Genomic DNA, 25679 nt, shown 5'->3' on the forward strand with positions numbered 1-25679 from the left:
ATGAAAAATATGTTGTGGGGCCCTATAATTTGCAAGAATATAATTAAGCTGTTATTGTTTAAATATGCTAGGTAAAGCTGGAGTCAATTTATTGGTAATATACTTTTGAGGCTTAAGCAGGTGCCAATGCCCTGGGAAGCCAACGGTTCCGAGTTTGCCAAAGCCCAGTGGGGAGGGATGAAGGACTCTCGAGAATCTAATGAGGACACAGTTGTGTTGTTTTTAATCTAAAAATCTATCCTGTCACTTAACGGTCCTGAAGACCCAGATTGGCTATTAGTACGGTCACTGTGAAGAGAAGATATTTCTGCAAAAGGAGATCGTTGCTGGCCATGTTAAAAAGAGAACGATGACTAACAGAGTCTAAAGAAAAGGGATTTGCTTTTTGAAAGCAAGTATGTGACACACATGGCCAGCTTACAATCAAGTTCTGGCACTTGAATCTGGAAACCTTCAAAGCAAAAAGTATGCACAGTTCTGCTCTTGTTAACACGTTCCCCCCGACCCCTTTCCTGCAACACTTCTTCCTAATCTTCAGCAGGCTTTCCAGCCCCCTACCCAGCTCCGTCTCCTTTCTGAGCAAATGACCTTGGCTCCTACCCTTCAGTGAAAGCAGTAGCACTCAGGGCCCAACCCTCCCAGAGTCCCAACTTTTGCACTGACGTAAATAGGTGAGTAATTATTTGCTTAATGTCTGCACATCTCCCCTGCCCAGTGGCAAGCGCCCTGAGATCAGGGATGGAGCCTGTTCACCAGTGTGGCCAGCACATGGTCCGCCTGGGGCTCAAAAGGTATCTGTTGAATGAATGCATGAGTGAATGAATGAATGAACACACTTCCTTCCCCCTCATTTATCAGTTTTTGTTTTAAAAACAAAAGTTGTGCTTTTTCCATAATACATCCTCGTGGTAAAAACCAAACCAAACCAAACCAAAACAAAACACGCCAGAATGGTACAGAATCAGACTGAAGAGAAGGCTGAAGTCACCCTCCTGGGGAAATTCCTCTGGCTCCCTCCCCACCTCCCCGCCAGCCTCAAAGCTCACCTTCCCCTGCACCCAGATTTCATCCTCTTGATGTGAGCTCCCCCAGGAAACCCTTCTCCTCCACGTGGACGAGTCAGGGAGTGGGGCTTGGCAGGGCCTTTCCTCAGGGTGGCCAAGAGTTGCAACAGCTGAGGGTGAAGGCAAGTAGTGCGGCCAAGGGGAACAGTGGCCGGGCGCCAGGGAAGCTAAATCAGTCATCAGATCTTGAGGGTGAGAGCAGGCTAAAGAAAATAAGAGGCAAAGCAAAAGGTCAGGGCAATGCAGCAGGAGGTCAAGAATGTAAGTGCAAGCAGAGGCCAAGGGAGAGGGTCCAGGGCCATACGGATGAATGGAGGAGGGAGACCAAGAATGCATTTTCTTTTACTTTGGGGTGTACCACGGGGTTGACGACGGCAGGCCTGGCATTCTGATGCCTCTTTAGAACTGCAACCTATTCATTATCCTCTCTTTCTCCAGGCCACTGTTTCCAATTCCTTTCTCAGGCTGTAACGATGCCACGCCTCCTCACCTAAAAACAAAATAAACAAAAAACCCCTCTCTCAACCCTGCCACCCCTTCAAACTACCCCACCCGGTCTCTCCTCTGCCAATTCGGGACACATTTCTTGAAAGAATCTCCCTGCCTGTATTCCTCTCCGCCCACTCACCGCCCAGCTCAGTTGTTTCTGCCTCCCGCACCCCCGCTTTGGTGAAAACTGGGCTTTGCCAAAGTCATCCTTGACCTTCGTATGGCTATCATTAGATACAGAGAATGTGGTTTTGTTGCCATCCGAACTGCTCTTTGGAGCTCTGACCACCGCCTCCTCATTTGGCCTCTCTGACCTACCCCAGCCTCCCCGCCCCACCTCCCCACCCTACTCTCCTGGTTCCGCTTCTCTGTCTCTAGCTCATCCTTTCCTTTGTGAGGCTCTCCACTCATTTTTGTCTATAGCTGCCTATGGACATCAGGTAACACTGCGTGATAGACAGCCGGCTGTGGGTGTCGGCCCATCCTAGATCCGTTAACACGGTGAAGCTGCTCAAGCACCCGGCCTGGAAACGAAACCTCTTCTGCATTATTGTCCAGGATTGATTGCCCTCCACCGATTTTCAATCCTTTATTCCCACATCGGCTCGCCACCTCCTTTTTCTTACAAGAAAGCATTCTTTCCGTCATTTTGTCATCTTATTATGGTTTCCATTCACTGAGCATTTGCTATTAGGGTGTTTCACTCTCACTAATTGATGCATTAAGTTGTTTCTTTAGTCTGCAAATATTTACCTACTCTTACTATGGTACAGGCGCTGTGGATGTATCATTTCTAGTGATTACAACTCACTTAGAAGATAGCATATTGTCGCTTGAGAGGCTGACACTGAGGCTAGCATTTGTCACTCCTGGCTGATGCCCCAAGAACACTCAAGAGGTACAACAGGAATTTGGATTCACAGCTCTTTACATTTCGCTAAGATACCAAAAATTAATAGTCTATCTCTCATCAAGCATCTTATGCCAGGAGCTTTTCTCTCCTTTATCTTATTATACAAGTGGTATCATTAGCTTATGGCCTGATGTTATTTTTGAAACACCTCATTTATTTTTTTTTTTAATTTTTAATGTTTATTTATATTTGACAAAGAGAGAGACAGGGTGCAAGTGGGGGAGGGACAAAGAGGGAGAGTGGGAGACACAGAATCCGACCCAGGCTCCAGGCTCCAAGCTGTCAGCACAGAGCCTGACGCAGGGCTCGAACTCACGGACTTCAGATCATGACCTGAGACTAAGTCAGACGCGTAACCCACTGAGCCACCCGGGTGCCCCTTGATGTAATTTTTGGAACAGAGGAAGGAGAGATCATAGCAATGGACACCCTGACTGCCACAACATTATTATCGGCATTATCATGCTTGTTTCCGCATGGTCCCAACGAGGCTACCTATAAATCACATAGCTTGAGATTCACTTATTTATTCACGTCCTCACAGATCTTACAATATATTTGTAGGGGATGGAGAGGTGAGAAGATCAATTTTAATCAAATAAACAAGAGAGCATATTATTATATCTGAGAAAAGTCCCAGGAGGAAAAGATACAAACAGACATTAAAGAAACTTGACTCGGATTGGGGGGGGTGGGGTCAGGGAAGTTTCCTAAGGACATAACATGTGAGTTGAGATCTAAGTGATAAACAGAAGTTAACCCCATAAATTGGTGAGTACTTCATAAGGAGGGAACAACAGCACATGCAGAGGCTGTGGGTAGAAGAATAGGCATATTGCTCTCTCTCTCTTTTTTATGTTTATTTATTTCTGAGAGCTTGCGTGCTAGCAGGGGAGGGGGCAGAGAGAGTGGGGGGATGGGGAATCCAAAGTGGCCTCTGTCCTGACAGCAGAGCCCATTGCCAGGATGGAACTCATGAGCTGTGAGATCATGACCTGAGCCAAAGTGGACACTTGACCAACTGAGCCACCCGGATGCCCCTAGGCATATTGCTTTCACGGCCTAGTTGCTGGGGCATAGAGTGAGGGTCACAGAAGAGGCTGAGAGGAGTAGCCTGGGCCGGACTACCCTGACCACGCAGCATTCTTTTTCATCTTAAGAATCAAAGTCCAGGGGTGCCTGGGTGGTGCAGTCGGTTAAGCGTCCGACTTCAGCCAGGTCACGATCTCACGGTCCGTGAGTTCGAGCCCCGCGTTGGGCTCTGGGCTGATGGCTCAGGGCCTGGAGCCTGTTTCCGATTCTGTGTCTCCCTCTCTCTCTGCCCCTCCCCCGTTCATGCTCTGTCTCTCTCTGTCCCAAAAATAAATAAACGTTGAAAAAAAAAAGAATCAAAGTCCAGCAGGATGGGGTCTTACCAGATTTGTGTTCTGAAAATCTTCCTCTGGCTGCTGTGTGGAGAACCTGCTGGAGGCCCCAGGAAAGAAAGAGGATAGTTGGGAAGCTATTGCTACAGTGAGAGCAGGAGATGACACCTTAGACTAGCGTGGTGGTCACAGAGGAAGAGAGAAGTCCGTAAGTGTAATACCTATTTGAGGAGGCAGAATCAGTAGGACGTGCTGACAGAGTTAGAGAAGTAACGAAGAATAAAGCGCCACAGTTATGTAGGTGTCCGAGATGCCTAATCGCATGAATGATGGTGCCATCCACTGAGATGGGGAAGAGCAGTTGGAGGACATCACGGGTTTGCTGGGTTATGTTAAGATGGAAGGGTCTGTGGCACAACAAGGTGACCTCTGGATGTACAAGTCTGGAATTCCAAAGAGAGACCTGGGTTGAAGATAGGAAGTAAGGAGTCATCGGTGGAGTAATCAAGCCACGGCGTGCAGGAGACAGGCAGGAGGGGCTGCGGGATGAGAAAAGGTTAGGATGGAAACAGCCAGAATCCACCATCCAAAGGACTCACTTTCCCGTCATTTAAAAGAAAAACATTCTCTGAAGAAACTTAGCTACTTCTTAAAATAAAATTTCTCTTAACCAAATTTTAAAACACTAACATAAGTAAGAAGGTTACAAAAAAGAAAGGAAACCCTGCACCTATCTGGTCCCAAATGAATCCGTAATGTTTTATTTATTTAAAAAAAAACCCCAAAGCATGCAAGATATTGACATTTGTTTAAGTCGAACAATGGTTGCTTGTTATATGTCTCCATAATTTTCATAGGAATGAAATATTCCATAATGAAACAAAAACAGTAACAGTGAAATTGTTCCAGGAAATAAAGCCGAAGCCAATAAAAATTCAGGCCAGAAATTAAATACAAGAAGCAGGTAAGGGAAAATAAAGGATTAGAGATATGGCCAAGAAGCCCCTTGGCCTCAGTAGGAAAGGTGTTGGCCTAACCCAAGAAGATGTGCCCTGAAAGATTCTGCTGATACGTGTGTAGGAATTTCCAACATTATAGAGACCATAACACATAAAATCTTGGTTCTGTTTACATTTCAGGATAATGGGAAGCAAGAAGTTGGCCAATACTATTTGTTTGGGCTGCACATAAAAGTCATTAGTGTGTTTCATGAATAGATGGTACTTTTGTGAGCCCTGTGTATGCAAGAATATACTTAAAATTTGGAAGCGAACTACGTCTGAAATAAGACTAGTGATTTATAAGTGATCTCTAATCAGAAATGACTTTGGTCGTATGATAGGACAATGAACCACTGTCCCCCTCACCTATATCACCTACTACCACAACCACCACCATCTCCACTACCCCCAAGAAAAGGTAAGGGAGGATTGTAGAAGTATATCACCTTTAAAAACTTACTCTGGCCTTTATATTAAGGGATATATGGCTCAGTAATGAACCTCTTCTCACAGTACCTAAATGACTACAAACCCCATTGTTTTGGGAAACTATGCTTGAGAGATGTGGAGACAATTAGAAAAAGAAAGAGGCATAGCCGTAACTCTCAAGGGTGGTGTTATTTCAAAAGCAACTGGGTATGGAGTGCTGTGCCTAGTCCCAATTTTTCTACTGTACTCCATGTTGTCAACCCTACCTTGGACCATCCTGTTGGACTCGCCCCCATGGGGTGACTCTAGTAGTAGATAACTCAGACTTAGGAAAATGATTAATGATGACTGGGTCCCCTGAACTACCTGCTGGGGAAAGGGAAGGTCCCTAGGGTGAGGGCAATCCCTGGAGTATTGAAGGGACAGCTGTACCATCGACATTTGAAGAAGGGAGCCCTCCTCCATGCTTCATGGGCCTGAGGTGGAAGATCTGTTACTCATCGTGTGATGGCTATGAAAGGTTTGATTTCTAGAGGAATCTTTTATTTCAAAAAATCACAGTTAGCATATAGTTGTTTTCCCTTTATATGCTCTAGCTCCCTTTTACTTTCGCCAAGACTTCAGCAAAATCTGATTAGTCCACGTAACTGTGAGTAGTGACGTTGTAGCGGGGCAAAAGAGGATAGCCCCAAATGGAAGTGTTTCTTCACTTTTGGTAACGGGTTGAATAGTGTCCTACAATAACTCATGCCCCCCTGGAGATTCATCATGTGATCTCATTTGGAGTAAACCTTTGCAGGTATACCTAAGGCAAAGATCTTTAGAGGAGATTACCCTGGATAAGGTGTGCCTTCAATCCAGTGACTAGTGTCCTTTATAACAGACGGGAAGGAGGAAAACATACAGATGAAGAGAAACGCCTATGTGAAGACAGAGGCAGAGATTAGAGAGACCCATTAGCCAGGAACAGCAAGCATGGCCCACAGGCCTCAGAAGCTAGGAGCGGGCGTGGAATTCATTCCAGAAGGAACCAACCCTGCTGAAACCTTGATGCGAGACCTCCAGGCTCCTGAACTGTGAAAGAGTAAATTGCTGCTGTTTTAAGCAACCTGCTTTGAGACCATTTGTTAGAACAGGCCTAACTACCTGCTCCACAAATGAAATGAAACTACCACACCTCCACAAATGCCCTGGCGAGGGTGGCAACATTTGTTTGAGAGTGACTGGGGTCCTTGAGTTTCGGGCTGTAAAGAGCAGGAAAGCAGGCAGTGGCCTGGGACCGAGAGCAGAGGACGACAGAGGAACCAGTGGAAAGTGAGCAGCCAAGGAGACTGCTTAGAATGGACATAAGTGAACTCCCCCCACTTGCCCACCATGCTGGAAGGAGGGGAGCCAAAGGGACCAGGGATACCTGATGCTTGAGCTCTATCAGAATCCTCTTCAGGTACAGGAGTGTCCCTGATGTCCTCGACTCCTCCTCTCTTCTGACGACCTTCAGACTTCATGCACAGTGGGGCCATGCATCTCAATATGTCCACGTTCGTGTCGTTCTGACGATTACAAATGACGTGGGCTAAAGCAAGCTTAAATTCCTATTAAGGGCACACAAAATGTCTTGGGTCTTGCCAGAGGATGAACTGTCAAGTGAAGCCCCGTTTTTCTCATTTAAAACAAAAAAAACAGCTTTAAAAACAACAACAAAAACAAAACAGCTTTACTGCGATAATTCACCTATCATGCAATTCACTTAAAGTATACCATTTCATGGGTCTTAGGATACTCACACATTTGTGCAGCAATTACCACAATTTTAGAGCATTTTCATCCCTGCCAAAAGAAACCTCCCCACCATATCCGTAACCCCCACCCCCATCCACAGCTGTCCCCTCACCCTCGCTTTCTCTCTTTTCTGGTTGTGGATGGCCAAGCAGACAGCCCTGAGGGTAGGTGGCAGCCGCCCTTAAGAAGAAGGCAGCTTTAGCATAAACCTCATACTGCAGGAGGCAACACGGAGACACAGAAAGCTTTTCAAATCAAAGGAGCCAATTATTTAAGCCAATCTGAATTGCATTTTCTGTCACTTGTATGTAGCTAAAAGCATCTTCACTGATATAATGACTAATGATGAAAAGGGACGAAACATAGTAAAAAAGACGCAAGATTTGGATTTCTTGTTTGGCAACTCTTTTTTTTTTTTTTTTTAAGTAGGCTTCACGCCCAGCGCGAGACCCAACGTGGGCCTTGAACTCATGACCCTGACATCAAGACTGAGCTGAGATCAAGAGTCAGATGCTTAACTGAGTCAGCCACCCAGGCGCCCTTGGCAACTATTTCTGATTGTCTGCCAAGGGCCGAGCACTTTACACGCATACTCTGGCCGCTTACTATCAATGTGACGTTAGGCGAGTCCTACCCTTTTGTACCTCTGCTTCCCCGGCTCCAAAGGAAGGGATAATGGGAAGGGAGGGAATGGACTTAATTATTTTTAAAAGCCTCTTCTTGCTCTGTTGTGTAGACTTCATTTCAAAAATGAATAATATCACCCCTCAAACATTGTTAATTCAGTCATCCATTCGTTAACTGAAAATAATTGGAAATCTGCAATGTACTGAGATTAAAAGGATACATAAGACACGGTCCCTGATCCTAATGAGTCCATAGTTATTAGGGAGATAGATATGGAAGCAACTAACTGTAATGAGTGCCACGAGTGATATTAAAGATGGAAGTCACGAAGCTTGGTGGCGTCTCCGAAGGGAGTGCGGGTCAGGAAAGGTTGCAAAGAGTACTGCAGCGCTCAGTACTCAGTACTCAGTACTCAGTACTGCAGATGAGTAACAAGTTTAGAGGCAGAAGGTGGGAAAGACAGCAAGCTATTTTTATAGATGTAAATGATGTACATAATATGAATATATATTACACGAACATATCTAATATAAATATAGATAAGAGACAGAATAGATTTAGAGAAAAGACTTAATTAAAAATGCAAATGTGAGAAAGTATTGGGAATCAATGACAGCAATAGGAACAGTAATATTAGAAGACCTAATGTTTACTGAGTATTTACTACATCAGGCACTATTTTATTCCATTTTAGGTACTGTCTTTTTCTCCCCTCACATAACCTCATGAAATACACCACCATTCCCCTAATTTTACTAAGGGAAGCACAGGGAAGTAAAGTCACTTGCTCAGTTAGAAAGTGGTGGCACCAGGCTACAAGCCCGGGGGGGGGGGGTACCCAGAACCCCTGCAGTGCGCAGGTATTCACGTAGGATTCCCCCAATGAAAGACAGGCAGACACCGGAGGGGAAGATTCTTTTTAAAAGTTTTTTTTTAATTATTATTACATTTCTTTATTTTTGAGAGGCAGAGAAAGACAGAGTGCGAGTGGGAGAGGGCCAGAGTGAGAGGGAGACACAGAATCCGAAGCAGGCTCCAGGCTCTGAGCTGTCAGCGCAGAGCCCGACGCGGGGCTCGAACCCACGAACCGTGAGATCATGACCTGAGCCGAAGTCGGACGCTCAACCGACTGAGCCACCCAGGCACCCCTGAAAGATTCTTTTTAAACTAATAAGGTGTATTTGATCCAACAACCAACGAAGGAAGAGTAGTATTTAGAAATAGTTGGAATGTGATGGGGTAAATAATATTGAAAGGATAATATCAAAGGCATAGGCCAGAGATGATAGAGGCACTGATGAATTCTCCTGGTGCAATGTGCTGTGTGAGCCTTGTAACATGGGACCTGGAATATGGGACAATAGAGCTTTTATCTCATGAGGCAGCGTCAGAGCAGGGTGGACAACATGCAAAGTGCTTGCCCTGGTGCCCAGCACATAGGAAACAGCCAGTGAACAACTATAGGTTTATAGAAGTTCTTGCTACAGGATGCTCTTCAGTAAAATCAGCAGATTTAATGAGAGAATGTACAGAAAAAGCCCTTTGGGGAAGGATACAGTGCTCTTCAGAGACGGTTTCATTACTATGACTGATTAAGTGGCACTTACAAACTAGAAATCTTGTTTTCCACAGGTGTTCATTCACTTCATTTATCAACAGAAGCAAGTCTCTCTTTTGCAGTCGTGAATTTTCTCCTTCTAACTTGGCAATCACTAATTGTAGCATCAAGATGTTTTCAGATGTAGCTCCATTGTCAAGTCACTAAGCAACCGATTAACTATACCTGAACTATTTTTTTATTTAAAATTTTTTTTTAGTTTATTTAGTTTTGAGAGAGAGAGAGGGAGAGAAAGCAGGGGAGGGGCAGAGAGAGAGGGAGGCACAGAATTCGAAGCAGGCTGCAGGCCCTGAGCTGTCAGCACAGAGCCCGACGCGGGGCTCGAACTCATGAACCGTGAGATCATGACCTGAGCCGAAGTCAGCACTTAACCGACTGAGCCACCCAGGCACCCCACATACCTGAACTATTTTAAATAAACCTGTCCGGTGAAGACACATTCTGGTAAGTGCCCCTCAAGGAGTAAGAAAAAAATATTCCTCTAAATTGAAACCCAAATTCTTACATTTTTGCAATGAAATATTGTTCTGTGGGACTCTGGTCCAATGGGAGAGATTCCTCTGGGGTCTATGTTAACCTTTCGTCTGTCAGCAAAACCACGCTGCCGTGAGTTTCCATCTTTCATGATTCTTTAAGACTCAGGTGTTATAGACTGAACGTGTTTCCCCAAAATTCATCTGTTGAAATCCTAACCCACAATGTGATGATAATCACCTTGATGATTATGACCTCATAAATGGAATTAGTGCCCTTATAAAAGGGACCCCAGAGAGTTCACAAGCCCTATTTCTGCCTTAAGAGATCACACCGAGGAGTGGGCAGTCTGCGACCAGAAGAGGGGCCTCTGCTGACACCTTGACCTCAGACTATAAATCTCAGAAATAAATTTCTAGTGTTCACAAGCCATCCAGGCTGCGGCACTTTGGTATAGAAGCCTGCATGAAGGCGTCAGGTTAGGACACCTCTCACTCCCTCCTCCCCCAGGTGACATTCAGGGTCTGGTTCTGGGCATACACCTTAAACTTAGCACGCCTTGGAACCTTGAGATGTTGCCAAAAAACCCTGTCATTTCTATTTTCACTTATGAAGAGCAGCTGCTTTATAGAGAGAATAAAGTTAATTTGCAAAACCCTTGCCCATTTTTAATAACAAAAAGGAATGCAAAAAAGAACGTAGAGGATAGCACATAACTAAGTAGAAACAGATGGTAGTGAAAACAATGTCACTCTAGAGGAACTTAAAAAAAAATTTTAATTATTTTGTTGGTAATTTGTGTTATGGAAATTAGAATAACAAAGTTTTTAATGTGAAATTAAGCAAAAAGACAAATTCACCCAATGTCTCTTTCTGCATGTCTAATACATAAAGTCATTAGAACTTAACATCCTAAAAATTATGGTTTTTCATTCATAAATATTCATAAATATTTATTGCCTATTTATCCTAAGATACAGTGTTGGATGTACCACCATATAAGCCTAAATTGAATAGAGGACAAATAATACTATCTGATATGATACAATGTACGACATGTAATGTAATACATAACATGTTATAGCATTTGTTACATAATGTATATTATGTTATTTACATGATATATACATATATACACTCATATACATTTATACATATGTATTACATATTATATACATATGTACATATATATGTATATATGTGTAAATGCAATCTATCAAAGTAACAGAAGGAGCTGGTTCCTTTCTTTTAAAGTGCCCCAGTCACTTCCAAGTAGGTCCAAGGGGACACCTCACACGTTTCCACAGACCAATCACTGTGGTCTGCCTCAGTCAACATCCTGTTCCTCCTTTCCTCCCCTGGTACCCACTCCACCATAGGTGTTCAAGGAGCCATTTGGAAAGCTCAGAGGTCATCCTGGCCCACATTCACAGTGTGGAATGAATACCAGTGTCTCTCAGGGCCCAGATTTGCAGGGGTAGTGGTGGAAAGAAGGGACTTCTCTGTTCCTTGGGTCCTGGGCAGGAACAGAGACCACACCAGCCCCCCTGTCCTCCTCCTCCTCTAGCTCAGCCTCTAGCCCTTAGGCCATAAAAGCCTCCCCTCCACACACATACATGTTAATGGCAGGAAATGGGACAAGGGGCAGGATGGAAGAAGGAGCTGGGACCTGGAAGCTTCCAGATTGATAGCAACCAAGCCCAAACCATGACTTTATCAACTGCTGAACCCATGCTTGGGATATGTTTCAGCACGGGAGAAAATAAAAGAGTTAATACCTATCCTTATCAAACTATTCCAAAACATACAAGAGGAAGGAGAACTTACACATTCATTCTATGAGGCCAGCATTGCCCTGATACCAAAACCAGGTAAAGACACCACTAAAAGTAAGAACTACAGGCCAATATCCCTGATGAACATGGATGCAACAATTCTCAACAACATACTAGCAAGCTGAATTCACCAATACGTTAAAAATATCATTCGCCATGATCAAGTGGGATTTATTCCCGGGATACAAGTGTGGTCCATTATCTGCAAATCAATTGGTGTGATGCATCATATCATATCAATAAAAGAAAGAATAAGAACCATATGATCATTTCAATAGAGACAGAAAAAAGTATTTGATAAAGTACAACACCCACTCATGTAAAAATCCCCGACAAAGTAAGTTTAGAGGGAACATACCTCAACATAGTAAAGGCTATATATGAAAAACCTACAGCTAATCTCATCCTCAATGGGAAAACCTGGGAGCATTTCCTTTATGGTCAGGAACAAGGCAAAGATGTCCACTCTCCCTACTTTTATTCAACGTAGCACTAGAAAGTCCTAGCCACAGCAATTAGCCAGTAAAAAGAAATAAAAGGCATCCAAATCAGTAAGGAAGAAGTAAAACTCTCACTATTTGCAGGTGATATGATACTATATATAGAAAACCCCAAAGACTCCACCAAAAAATGGTTAGAACTGATACACGAATTCAGCAAAGTTGCAGGATACAAAATCAATGTACAGAAATCTGTTGCATTTCTATACACCAATAATGAAGCAGCAGAAAGGGAAATCAAGGAATCAATCCCAATTGCACAAAAAATAAGATATTTAGGAATAATTCTAACCAAAGAAATGAAAGATCTATACTCTGAAAACTATAAGTCACTGATGAAAGAAACTGAAGGTGACACAAAGAAATGGAAAGACATTCCATGTTCATGGATTGGAAGAACAAATATTGTTAAAATGTCTGTACTACCCAAAGTGATCTTTGGTACACAATTAATGCAACCCCTGTCAAAATACCAACAGCATTTTTCACAAAGCTAGAACAAACAATCATAATGTTCATATTTGGCTATCCCAAATAGGCAAAGTAATATTGAAAAAGAGAAGCAAAGCTGGGGGCATCACAATTCTGGATTTCAAGTAATAGTTACAAAGCTGTAATCATCAAAATAGCATGGCACTGGCACAAAAATTGACATATAGATCAATAGAACAGAATAGAAAATCCAGAAATAAACCCCTAATTATAGGGTCAATTAATCTGTGGCAAGCAAGAAAGAATAGCCAATGGGAAAAAGACAGTCTCTTCAACAAGTCATGTCGGAAAAAATGGTCAGCTACATGCAAAAGAATGAAACTGGACCACTTTCTTACACCATACACAAAAATAAATTTAAAATGGATAAAAGGCCTAAATGTGAGACCTGAAACCATAAAAATTCTAGAGGAGAACACAGGCAGCCATCTCTTTGATATCAGCCATAGCAACTTCTTACTAGATGTGTCCTGAGGCAAGGGTATTAAAAGCAAAAAGAAACTTAAACTATTGGGACTACATCAAAATAAAAAACTTCTGCACAGTGAAGGAGACTGTCAACAAAACTAAAAGGCAACCTATGGAATGGGAGAAGATATTTGCAAATGACATATCCAAAAAGGGTTAGTATCCAAAATATACAAAGAACTTATAAAACTCAACACACACACACACACACACACACACACACACACACACACACAATCCAATTAAAAATGGGCAGAAGACACGAATAGACATTTTCCCAAAGAAGACATCCAGATGGCTAACAGACACACGAAAAGATGCTCAACATCACTCATCGTCAGGGAAATGCAAATCAAAACTACAATGAGATACCACCTCACACCTGTCAGAATGGCTAAAACCAAGAACAAAGGAAACAACAGGTGTTGGTGAGGATGTGGGGAAAGGGGAACTCTCTTTCACTGTCGGTAGGAATGCAAACTGGTACAGCCACTGTGGAAAACAGAATGGAGGTTCCTCAAAAAGTTAAAAATAGAACTACCCTACAATCCAGCAATCACACTACTGGGCATTTACCCAAAGAATACAAAAATATTAATTCAAAGGGATACATGCACCCCTTTATTTATAGTATCAGCATTATTTACAATAGCCAAGGTATGGAAGCAGCTGAAGTATCCATCGACTGATGAATGGATAAAGAAGTTTATAACATACATTATACACACACACACACACACACACACACACACACACACACACACACATATATACACCCACACGCATATATATTTAAGAAACAAAACAAACAAGCAAAGGGAAAAAATAAAGGAAAGACAAATTAAGAAACAGACTCTTGGGGTGCCTAGGTGGCACAGTTGTTTAAGCATCCAACTCTTGCTTTCGGCTCAGGTCATGATCTCATAGTTCATGGGTTCGAACCCCACATCAGGCTCTGCACTGGCAGCACAGAGTCTGCTTGGGATTCTCTTTCCCTCTCTCTCCGCCTCTCCCCTGGTCTCTCTCTCTCACTCTCTCTCAAAATAAATAAACAAACATTTAAAAAGAAGAAGAAAGAAATAGACTCTTAATTATAGAGAACAAACTTATGATCACCAGAGGGGAAATGGGTGGGATTAGGTGATGGGAATTAAAGAATAAAAACAAAACACCCACAAAACTCAGAACCTGGGATTGAGGTGTGACTTTGTCCTTTACACATTAAATATTGCAGAATATTGCAACACATCTTTCCTAACATACTACATGCTGCAATATGTCAACATAAGTTGAAGCAGAAATGCAGGGAATGACTGTAAATCTCACTGCCAAACTGACTTTACCATTTTTGTTTAAGGTGTAAAGGAACTCCTGTTTCTCTTTCTGTAAATGGAGGTACTCAATGTCCCATGTTTGGGGTTTGTTCCTTACTGACTCACTCAGATGCCCCCTCCAGTTTATAGTCAGACTTTTTATAAGAACCAGAACCTTTTTTCCTCGTGAACTCTTCGTGGCAAGTTGAACTAACAGATCCCTCCCTCTCCCGCCTCAATCATTAGCAGAGGGTCCTGTATCAAAAAGATTCCATCAGGCTAGATCATTCCTTCCAGACAGCAAAGGGAGAGGCCACTGACAACTAACGTACTATGAGGTTTACTGCAATGCGGCTGAATCAAAAGCACTGTATTGCGGGTGGGATGAGATTTTTTATTCTTCCTAAAGAATCAAGCAAAAGGAAAAGTAACTCTGGTCATCCCTAGGTGAGTAAAGCACGTCTCTGAGACGTGTTGATTCACAGGGGACCAAGAAACAGACCGGCCCACCCATGGCTCTTACTGGCAGGGGGACAGAACTGGAATCAGAATCCCACATTATCTCATTTTGGAGAGAGGAGCTTGTCTGCTTCTGGAGAGGAGTCCTTCTCGCTACCCGAGATGGATCTGCCCCTCCGCTCTCTCAAGCGCACCAGTTCAAACGCGGGCATGGGCTTCGCATGGGCATACAAATATGGTAAAGTGACTACTGTCTTAAGAAACAAAAACTTTCCTCACACTCATCCTCAAGAGTCATTTCCTCAGGGAAGTCTTTCCCTGCCCCCAGTGCAGTCTCTGTCGTTTTATATTTATTTGTGTCACACGTTGAGTAAAACGTTTTCTCTTGCCAAATTATAAACTCCACAGGGATTATGTCTGTTTGGCTCACAGTTCTGTCCCTAGCACCCAGCACCAAGGGGGGCACCCAATAAATGTCCACTAAATCAGAAGATGAGCAGATACAGACAGGACTGGGTTTTCTGAGGGAGGAGACGGAGTCACCAGGATTGAATGGAGGGCTCTCTGTGCACAGGCAGAAGCCAGAGGGGAGGAGTGTCTCCAGTGAAGGCAGCAGTGGAGAAGCTTTGTGTCAGGGCCTTCCTCTGTACAGTCAAATTTGTCAAAACTTCAGCCTTCAAACTTCCACTTCGGAATACTCTTCTGAGATGTGCCTCACTCTTCAGAATTTAACATGTCTACATAGTCCTGTGTTTGTGGCTGTTGAGTGCTGGCCAGGTAGGGCTGCCTCAAAGGGAAAGGCCCAGACCTCCTACTTTGCTGAGAGTCTCATCAGAGAAGGGACTGGAAGGGCACTGCCCCACTGGGAAGAATGGAAGGAAGAACCCTCCCTTGGTCAGTGGCCTTACATGCAGTGACACAGAAGATGATCTCAATATTGAGTCTTAATGTCCCATGTAGGTCAGGAATATCCTCCTTCCAGAATGACATAAGATAGGTCCTCAGTAACGCCAAATTTTAAGACCAATAATTTCCAAAGTCATCTTCATGGTGGTATTTTAATTGGAAATGCTTTTTGATAAAAGCCCATTCTTTCAGTAAATTATTACTCAACTTTTCAACTTCTCGAAAACAAAAACAAGGGAAGCATCAATGGATTTACCCCTCCGTTCATTTATTTATTCAGCAAATACATCTTGACAAAACAGCTACAGAACTTACAGTCTCAAGAGGAACCGTGCAAACAACCTATTCTTCAATGAGAAAGAATGAAGCAATACTACAGCATTGGGATGGCCAGATGCTAGAGGCCAATGCAGAAATCAGCACATAATTCTGACCTCTTTCACACCATCTCTCTCTTTCATTTGAGCACCACAAGTTCAATGCTTTCATGGAACTTTGCAAGTTTTGTTTTATTTCAGATTCAGTCTTCTGAAAATTAGGAAGTAGATTAATAATAGTTTCCTGCCATCCATCTCTTCAGAAGGCAAATAGGACACTGGAGTTTTGTTGTGGAGACAAGGGAATAAAAGAACACCCACAAGCTATTCGTTTGTAGAATGTAGATCACACAGGACGCGAGGATCAAATAGTCTGCCCTTTTGTACTAGGGATGAGCAAACAGGCCCAGGGGAATAGAATAAAATTCTGGGGTAATTATAAGAATTCTTCACTGACAAATGATATGACTGTTATCAGCACTTTCCATTTGAAAAGGGGTATGTGGTATGACGTAATTAAACTTTTTAAAATAATTCTATGAATAGGTACAAAGTGTTATCCCCAATCACAGATGAGAAAACTGAAGGATAGAGAGGCTGATAACTTGCCTAATTATCGTACAACTAACTAATAACTAGTTATTAGCTAGTAAGTGTCAGAGCTGGAATTCAAACCTAGGGAATCTGGTTCCAGAAATCAGACACCAAGTGTTTGGGGTGCCTGGGTGGCTTAGTTGGTTAAGCGTCTGACTCTTGATTTGGGCCCAGGTCATGATCTCACTGTTTCATGAGTCTGAGTCCCACATCAGGCTCTGCATCAACAGCATGGAGGCTGTTTGGGATTCTCCCTCTCCCTCTCTCTCTCTCTCTGCCCCTCCTTCACTCTCTCTCTCAGAATAAACTTAAAAACAACAACAACAACAACAACAAGTGTTTAATTTCTTTAACTTCACATGTTCTGTCTCTTTTAAATTTGGAATTTGTGCATATATTTTTGTACATGTGTATATTGGACTTTTGTACATATATTTGTACATATAAATGTATTTAATGTGGTAAGTCTCATTAGACATGTCTGGGTTTTGGTGATAAGTCCTCTCATCTGATTTTCCCAGATAAAGCAAATACGAAGTGAAGACTGACATGACTAAGTTACTAACTCTTGGAGGAATGTCACAAAGGGTAAAATTTGCTTTTAGAGTAATTTGATATCATTTTCTCAAAGCTGTCATGCTACTGTGTTACCTGGCAACATCAAATCAATGTCGATCTCTGCTCAAACACCAGTTGTGCAAAACATGTCAGCATCGCTGGTAGCCTGGCAGATTTAATCATTGTCTCTCTGAGCACCAAAATTATAGTTGGACACCTAATCATCGTGCCTCTCGACTTTGGAGAAAAAAACAAACAGAAAAGATACAAATTATCATTAGGGACAAATAACAGGTGATTTTACTTAATAACTCTGAAATAGACAGTGTTTGTTACAATATGCAAATCACAGGGCATCTTTCATTCATTCTCTCACTCGTTCGACCTCTAGCGACTGAGTACCTAGGTGTCCAATGCAATGGAAATGCCATGAACACAGATAAGAATGAGGTTGGCTGCTGAGGAACTCAAAGTCTAATGGGGCCAAATAATGTATTATGATCTATCTCTGGAGCCCAAATGAGGGCAAGTTTAATCATGGCACAGAATGAGGAGAGCTTTGGAGTCACGTATACCTGAGTCCTAATTCGGATTCTGCCTCTCGCAAGCCACTTAACTCAGACTCAGTCAGAGAGTTTTCTCATCTGAAAAGTGGGGATAAAAACATCCACCTCACAGGGTGGTTGGAAGTACTAAATGCCATGCCCAAACATGCTGGTTCTCTTTTTCTACCCTTCTTCGAACTCTATCCCACTCCCACCCCATGTCCCCAACCTACCAAGAGAAAAGAGAACTGGAGGAGTTGAGAAGGGTTTCATTCACTTAAGTGACGACATTGAACAGTGAGTAAAAGTGAAGTTGACAGGCAGAGCCAGTGGCAAGGGATTCCAGAAAGTGGGCATAGCGCACTCAAAAGCTCTAAGGCATGGAAAACCATGGTATTGGTGCTGGGGGGTGGGGGGCAGTAAGTGGTTTAGAATCAGGGCTGTGTAGACAGGTATAGTTGATTGGTGCTTTGAGTGTCAAGTTGGAAAAGGAAGGTGGTGTGTTTGGTAAATACAACTGGTTGGGTGTCCGCCTGTAATGCCATTTCCAAAGGCTGACTTCCCTGGGGCTGGGGTCGAATGCTGACCACACAATGCACAATTCTCTCTGAGCTGCCCATGTGCAAATATGGGCTCTGCTCTCCCTGTCACCTCCTGGATGGGACCTTGAGTCTGGTCCCTAACATCCCAATATTGGCCACTAGACTTGGGTCTTCTAGGATCCTAGATCTAGTTTGATATTTCATTTTGAGATCCAGATGCTAGTTGTTTCATCAAGTGCGAAACTGAGATGGTAAGTGATCTATTCAGGTATCTTCTTCCTAGAGCCAGTAAGAAATAGTAGCTCATTTAGAGAGCATAACACTAAAAAGAAACTCAACCACAAATATAATTCCTGGTATTACTCAGTGTTTCACATAAATAAAATTCAAATTCATATAAAATAATGTCATTATAAAGACATTAGAATTTACAAAGGCTCATGCAATTATGCTAAAGAGATCATTGCTTTTATAGTAATTATTTTCAAAATCATAATAGTTTTGCTAAGCATGCCATTTAGGGTTGACTACATTGTAGGCAGGAAAACAGTTATCAGTCTTAGAAAAGAAAATGCTCAGAAGTAAAGGGAGGTGAGCTGTGGGAGATATTGAATTTGAAGCCAGTGGTTCATATTCCAGTCTGTCAATTATTAGCTCTGTGTCTTTGGACAAATCACTTAACCTCATTTCCCTTTCTCACTGAATGGGGAAAATAATACTTAGCTTATTTTAGTATCAAGTGCCATAATATACATTAAGGTGCTTCATAACGTAAAGTCAGTTTAGAATCATAATAATTATTAATTGGAAAAACAATCCATATTAAAAGTCTACTATCAAAGAAAAAAAGTTTATACGCGTCTACTAAAGTCGCCGCTATCAAACTTCTCAACAATAGTCTATAAACCAAGGAAATTTAGAGTCTTGCCACGGGGTGTTTGGATAATAACTGTGTTCTATTTCCTTCCTCGGGCATTCATGTGTGCTAAAATTTGGCAATGGGTATACTCTGGATCATGAGACCTGAGAGATATTCCCCCCAAAGGGCTCTAGTCATGGAAAAATACTGCATGCTCCATCCCAACCTAGAGAGACTGATTAAAACTTCTGAGGAATCCCACAAGAACTTTCACCACAATGTTTTCGAAACTTATGGGAGCAGAGAACTCTGTTTTCAAGTATTAATTTTGGTTCAAAAGAATATATTTGGGGAGTATTTCCCCATATAGACTTTTCTTAAAAATGAAAGAATTCCCGGGGCGCCTGGGTGGCGCAGTCGGTTAAGCGTCCGACTTCAGCCAGGTCACGATCTCGCGGTCCGTGAGTTCGAGCCCCGCGTCGGGCTCTGGGCTGATGGCTCAGAGCCTGGAGCCTGTTTCCAGTTCTGTGTCTCCCTCTCTCTCTGCCCCTCCCCCGTTCATGCTCTGTCTCTCTCTGTCCCAAAAATAAATAAACGTTGAAAAAAAAAATTAAAAAAAAAAAAAAGAAAGAATTCCCAACAAAACCAATAACATTCTTAGGTCAATATGATTTCAGAGCAGAGAGTTTCCATCGAGTGAGCTTTGTCCAAATGGTACTAAATGCTATCTGCCGTGTAAGTTTTTCTTGATTGCAAACATTTCATTTGTCTCCATCACTAGGTGAGTTTTTAGTGTTGTCTGCAAATAACAAGTCAGGAAAACAATGTGCCAAGAAATGTTCTCCATTTTTCAGGAGACTGAGTCACCAAGAACTTAAGTGACTTGGCCAAGGTCACATAGCTTGTAGGCGGTGGCTCTGAGATTTAAACCTAAGCTAACTGCTCCAGAGCCAGTGAATGATTTGACGACAAATCAGAATGTGTTTTACACTGTGGTCCTGCAGGTGTATTCATGTCGCTGGCGAGGGCTGCTTCTCATTGTCTCCAAGACTGGTTGAGAACAGACCTCGGAAGATTGGCAGGAAGATTCAACAGAGCCGTCAGTGGCTCAAGGTTTGGATTGTATCAGGGAAGATAAAGCGTTGTCAGTTGTCTCGTACCATCCAGAAGTCGCTTTGAGCTCTTCGTAGACTCTGATGATGGACCGTAGCTACAAGAGACGACACACTTGGGCCTTGTTCAGCACTGCACCGATTCACAGCTGAAGGCAGCTCGTTTTACCTCAACCCACACCTGACATTAAGAGTTTATATAGGTGGCTAACCCATAGGACTCCAGCAAATTCGGCAATGAAACACCATTTTTTATCTTTTCTGTACTGAGATATGGATGCCAAGAACTGAATAAGAAGCAGTTCATTACAAAGTCGAGCAGTGATACAAACTAGTATCTGCCTTACAATTGCGTGATGCCGTCTTCATCTGGTTGTCTCTGAAAAGGCCTGTCATTTTAGAAACCTTAGGCAGAGAGAAATGTACGTCCGTCTTGATCTCCCACTAACCCTCTCTCAAGCCTACCAATTTTGACAGTTCAGTAGCTTTACAAATTATGCTTATGTTTATTAAATAAGAATCAGCGGAAAGTGTGGTAGTAAAAAGATAATGTAGTTTCAACAAGTTTAAAGGGACCTGAAAATTATTCTGATGTATTCAAATTTCCCGGAATGGAAATTTCTTGTTATGACAAACTAAGGAGGTATACTAGGTGGGCGATCAGGTGGGCGATCATCAGCTTTCATAAAACAAGGATTTTTCTAGATACTGATTTTTATGTATGTTTCGTGTCCAACACGGCAACCCCAGTGAAGGTATTTGCTGCATTATCCTTCTGTTGAATTTGCATTGTTGCGCGGTTTTAGTACAATTCGATGTGTCTGGCCAGGTCAGAAAGCAATTTGTGATGCCTCGTGAGTTTGCTGCACTGTGGAGTCAGATCGCCATTGAAGAATATCTTTTTCCCCAAAGAATGACACATGAGTACGAAAATAAACACAGGGCTATGAACAAATGGGTTACAGAGGCCTTCTTTGAAATAAGAATTTTGCTTACCATCAGAAAATGGCTTTCACGTGAACGGTTTTCCTTGAAATGGCAGGTTAATGCCTTTAGTGAAGAGAATTAAAATTATAGTGCTATTTATCATATCCTAATTCCCTCTCCATATATACTGAGGGTTATGCTTAAATTGAAATCCCAGAAAAGAAATTGCCATGAAGATCGCCACTCATAGTTAAATGCTACCAAGCTACCCCACCCCCCCCCCCCCCCCCCCCCCGCTTCACTGATGCATGAAGGGGCTTTAATGGTGACTGACGGGTTTTTCATTTATACCCCTTCCTCCATTTTCCCCCCCTTTTACGTCAGGCTCAGGTTCGACATCCCCAAACCTGGAGGCAGTTTAGGGACACCTACCCGAAAGACTTTTTTCCTGACTTCGAAGGGAAAATCAACATGCATTTCTGCATGTAGGGCAGACTCAACAAATGCAACCTTGACTATTGAGGAGACTTCATTACAAAACCACAAACAACCAAACAACAACCGCGAAAACCCGAACTCACACCAAGGTATTCTCCGCTGTCAGGGACCCAGAGAGAAGGGAGCAGGGGCCAGCGGCTCCCAGGCTTCACTCTTGCGGGACAGCTGGACAACTCAGCCCACCTGGGAGGATGCTTCTGTTTACATCTCAGGTTGCCGCCTGGCGATTGGTGGCTGGGCTGGAAGGGAGGGTCCTCAGGAAAGGCGACACTGGGGATGCTGCCCCCTATCACATGATGGAAATTTCCACTCTTTAGAAAGGCGAAAAGAAAAGAAAGGAGGGTCTCTCAATCCACCCTTTTCCGATACTTCCCCCGGATCCCAATCGGCAGAAGTAGAAAACGACACAGGTGAGTGACACTTTTCTAATCTCTGCTAGACTTAGAGACTTGTCAGTGTGCGAACTGGTGGCTGGATCCCAGCCGGTGTTGGTGTGGGTGCGCGTGTGTGATTGCGCGCACAGGGACACGCACGCGTGTGTGGTCCGTTTGCTCAGCCTTCTGGGGCTTAGGTTAGGCATTGCGGCTCTTCGTAACTTGTTTGTTGATTGACCCTAATTCTTCTTAGGTTTTCTAAAGGATCATGCTTTGGGTGGGTTATTGCAGGCTAATGACCGATTGACTAGAAATTAAGTAAACCAGGGCATACAGAGGTAAAGGGAACTAGCTGGGAAGGCTCGTGTGTGTGGCTCTCTTTGCAAGAGAGGTGGCGGTTCCAAGGTAGCCCATTCCCAGCAGGCGGGAGGGGTGGCTGGGGCTTGCCCCCCCCCCCCCCGGATTTCCTAGGCCCTTGGGATTTCCAGTTGGGTGTCCAGCGACCGCCTTCCACAGCGGTGGCCCTGCCACCAGCCTCGCTCGAGTCGAGTCGGCTTGCGATCAGTGCTGGCAAGTGCTACCCAAGTCGCGGGGCCGGGGCCGGTGTCCTCAGGGCGGGGACATTGGGTGCTGGACCTAAAATAGACCCGTTGTCCCTGACAGCTGGGCTGCCTGGGCCAGGCCAGCACGGTTCCCTTGGTGGGGGGCTGTGGCCCCAGGAGGAGTCCCGAGAGTGTCTCCTTGAGGGGAGGAGGAAGGCGAGAGCCTTGCTGGGTCTGGGGGCCCTGACTGCGGGCGGCAGCGGCGGATTCGAACACTGAGGCCGAAGTTCCGACGGAGGTGTCCAGCGCCCGCTCCAGGGGACCGGGAAGCCCGGGGCGCACTGGAGTGAAGGGAGGAGAGGTGCAGAAACGCGGAGCGCGAAAGGCGAGTGGAATCGAGGGGACGTCGAGGGGACATCAGAGAGAGGGGTGAAGGCGAGAGGAGATAAGAGGCCAGAGCCCCGGAGAGCGTGAGGGTTGGAGGGAAAATGGAGAAAAGAGAATGAATGAGAAGAGCGAAGGGAGCGCACACGCAGGGAGCTCCTGGGGGTGACCTGGGAGCCTCGGAGTCCGGAGTCCGGAGTCCGAGAGAGGAGAGAGGTGACCGCGGGGACGAGCGGGCTGTGTGCTGGGAGCGGCACGGGGAGTGGCTTTTCACAGGCAGTGGCACCGGTGGGCGCCGCGCCCCGGCCGCTGGCAGGGGTGGAGGTGCCGAGGCACGCGGTGCACCCCTCGGGGCCCCCAGCTTCTCTTAGCGATCCAGCAAGGACAGGTAGGGAGAACGCCCCTCCGGTGCCGTGAGCACCGGGAGATGCGTACCCGCCTGCTGACTTGGTCAGAGAAAGCGATAAACTAGGAAGCCCAGCCTGGGAGGCTTGGTGGCTGGTGTGCCAGGGTGGCACCGGGCAGTGACGGCGCAGTAGTTGGGTCCTTGAGAGACTCGGCGAGGACCTAGAGATCCCGAGCCTCAGTTCTAAGCCGAGCGTTTAGAGACCTGGTCCTGGTTTCACCAGAGGACAGAGTGTGTCTGGAAGTCAATTTCTCAGGGCAAAAGTGCATCTCTACCTGTCTCCGGGCATCTTACACCCTGAGAAAAGAGGCAAAGGGGTAGCTGTGGCCCTGAAGGTATAAGCAGACCCTGGCCGCCCAGGCGCGTCCCACAGACACCTATTCGCCAGGGGCCCCTCCCCACTCCTCCCCCCACCCCGAGTTCCTGGGCCGGCTTTCTTTGTTATGCATTTGGGAGCGGTGCAGCTTCTCACCCCTGGGGAAGGAAGGAGAGTTGGCCTGTTTCCCAGTTTACTGCTTTCTTATATTCGTATTTGCTTCCCGGCAGCGCAGACACAGTCATTATGACTGAATTGTCTTACGTTGTAAAAAGAACACGCTATGCCTGGATCACAATCTCCAGGGCCCGGTAGCTAGGGCTCTACTTTGGGTTTGGTTCAACTTCGGTTATAGCCTTTTATAGAACTTAATTTGGGGGTGAAGTGGGGGGGATAAGCCCCACTGCAAACAAGTCCCTAAGGAGTCATCGAGGTTGGTAGACTCTCTCACTTGGACCACAAGAAGTGTGTGTGCGTGCACGTGCATGTGCACATGTGTATGTAGCTTCGCAAATGCTAACACATGAAATCTACAGAAAATCCACAGTCTGGGTAGAAGTTTGTTAAGGACAGAGAAACTGAAGACTATGTGAACTTTGCCAAATTATTGAATGCCATGTGTTCAGAGACAGAAAGCTTTTATTGGGCTGATTCTGTCACAAAACACTAAAACGAAGGGAGGAGATTGGTGTAAGGGGACAAACAGTTTTCAAGGCTGCAGGGATGGGTGAGTATGTAATGCAAGGTGCTCCAAGGAGGCTAGTCTGTACTGGATTAGTGATGACAATGACTTACACATATATATCCGTTATTATATTTATTCTGTTTTGCTTCTTTTATGTGAAGTCCTCATAACCACCTTAGGAAATAGACTCTATTATTATACTCATTTTAAAGAGCAAGATTGGGACATATACAGTGCAGGGAACATAGAACCTCTTTGGAAGTCCTGTTTGGGCAATTACTTGTTCTTAAATCTAAACGAACAGCTCTCTTTCACTTTGGACTTTATCAGGGGCAGAACTGGACAGGTGACTTTCAGAGACCCAAAGCTGGCTGTTTGGCCTGTTACAGACCAAACCGATGCTAAGAAAGCCAAGGCATGATCATAACAGCTATAGACTGAATCTTCGCGGGCCCAGAACTAGATTTTTTCAATAAGTGACATTTGAGAAATGCATAGTATGCCTGTGGTTACCTGTCAGTTTATCAAATGCTGGGGACGAGCATGATAAATACAGCTGCTGTGGACTTCTGTGTTAAATGTTTTTCTTCTTTCATGTCATTGCCATTGTTTATTTCCTCAGTGTTTTTCAGGCATCTGTTTCTTTTTCTTCCCCCTTGTCTTTTGTACTGACTTACTAATATTTTCTAACTATTGTTAAAAACAAAAAAACACCAAGAAGGGCTTCATTTAATTTTTACTCTCCAAAGCAATGACTTCTATGAAAAAAAAAAAAATCAAAGGAATAATGGGGTTTATGGCTACTTATATATTTTTGATATCTATCAAAATAGTACAGTTTGTTTTTTTTTTTTTTTTTTGAACTTGCTTCATGTATCACCTGAAGTTATCCTCCTTGCCACAACTGCCCTGGGGACACCTTGTAGGAAGGGTAAGGGGTCGGAGTAGGGGAGAGAGAAAGAAAGGAGAGGAGAACTCTGTTAAGAGCCAGACTTTTATAGCTAAGTCCTTATGTTCCAAATGTGAATCACCTTTAATCTTCACACAGACTTCCATGGTATAGGTGTTTGTTATCTCCAGTTTACAGAGGAGGAAACTGAAGCTCATAGAAATGGAGGAAAGAGCCAAGGGTCACCCAGCTGGTAAGTGACAGTGCTGGCATCAGAACTAAGTCCCTTCCGTGCCTGAGTTCCTGCCTCCATTTGAGCCAGCACAAAGAAAGAGGACTAGGAAAACCAAAACTTAAGGAAAAAAGAGGTTTAGAAAGATGTTGCACAATAGGGTAGGAT

The 25679-nt window shown here is 44.1% G+C and overlaps 1 protein-coding gene and 1 long non-coding RNA gene across 3 annotated transcripts in view; one reads left to right on the top strand and one right to left on the bottom strand.

The window, feature by feature from the left end:
* Positions 1–1387: 1387 nt before the first annotated feature.
* Positions 1388–9925, bottom strand: LOC147579204 (uncharacterized). 2 transcript variants are annotated; one of them, XR_015253137.1, is made up of 3 exons: positions 9790–9925; positions 6672–6897; positions 1388–1554 (listed from the first exon to the last, which is right to left on the bottom strand). It is a non-coding gene; the product is annotated as an uncharacterized LOC147579204 (long non-coding RNA). The 2 variants fall into 2 exon arrangements; XR_015253138.1 differs by lacking the exon at positions 1388–1554 and adding an exon at positions 3883–4369.
* Positions 9926–21961: 12036 nt separating this feature from the next.
* SLC38A4 (solute carrier family 38 member 4) overlaps positions 21962–25679 on the top strand; it is a 71153-nt gene continuing 67435 nt past the window's right edge. The window contains exon 1 of the mRNA XM_086713586.1: positions 21962–22093. The gene's annotated coding sequence lies outside the window, so the exon portion shown is untranslated. The remainder of the gene's footprint in view (positions 22094–25679) is intronic.

The sequence above is a fragment of the Puma concolor genome, chromosome B4 (genome assembly GCF_028749965.1).
Source record: "Puma concolor isolate L17-30 chromosome B4, mPumCon1.1.hap2, whole genome shotgun sequence".
Lineage (NCBI taxonomy): Eukaryota > Metazoa > Chordata > Mammalia > Carnivora > Felidae > Puma > Puma concolor.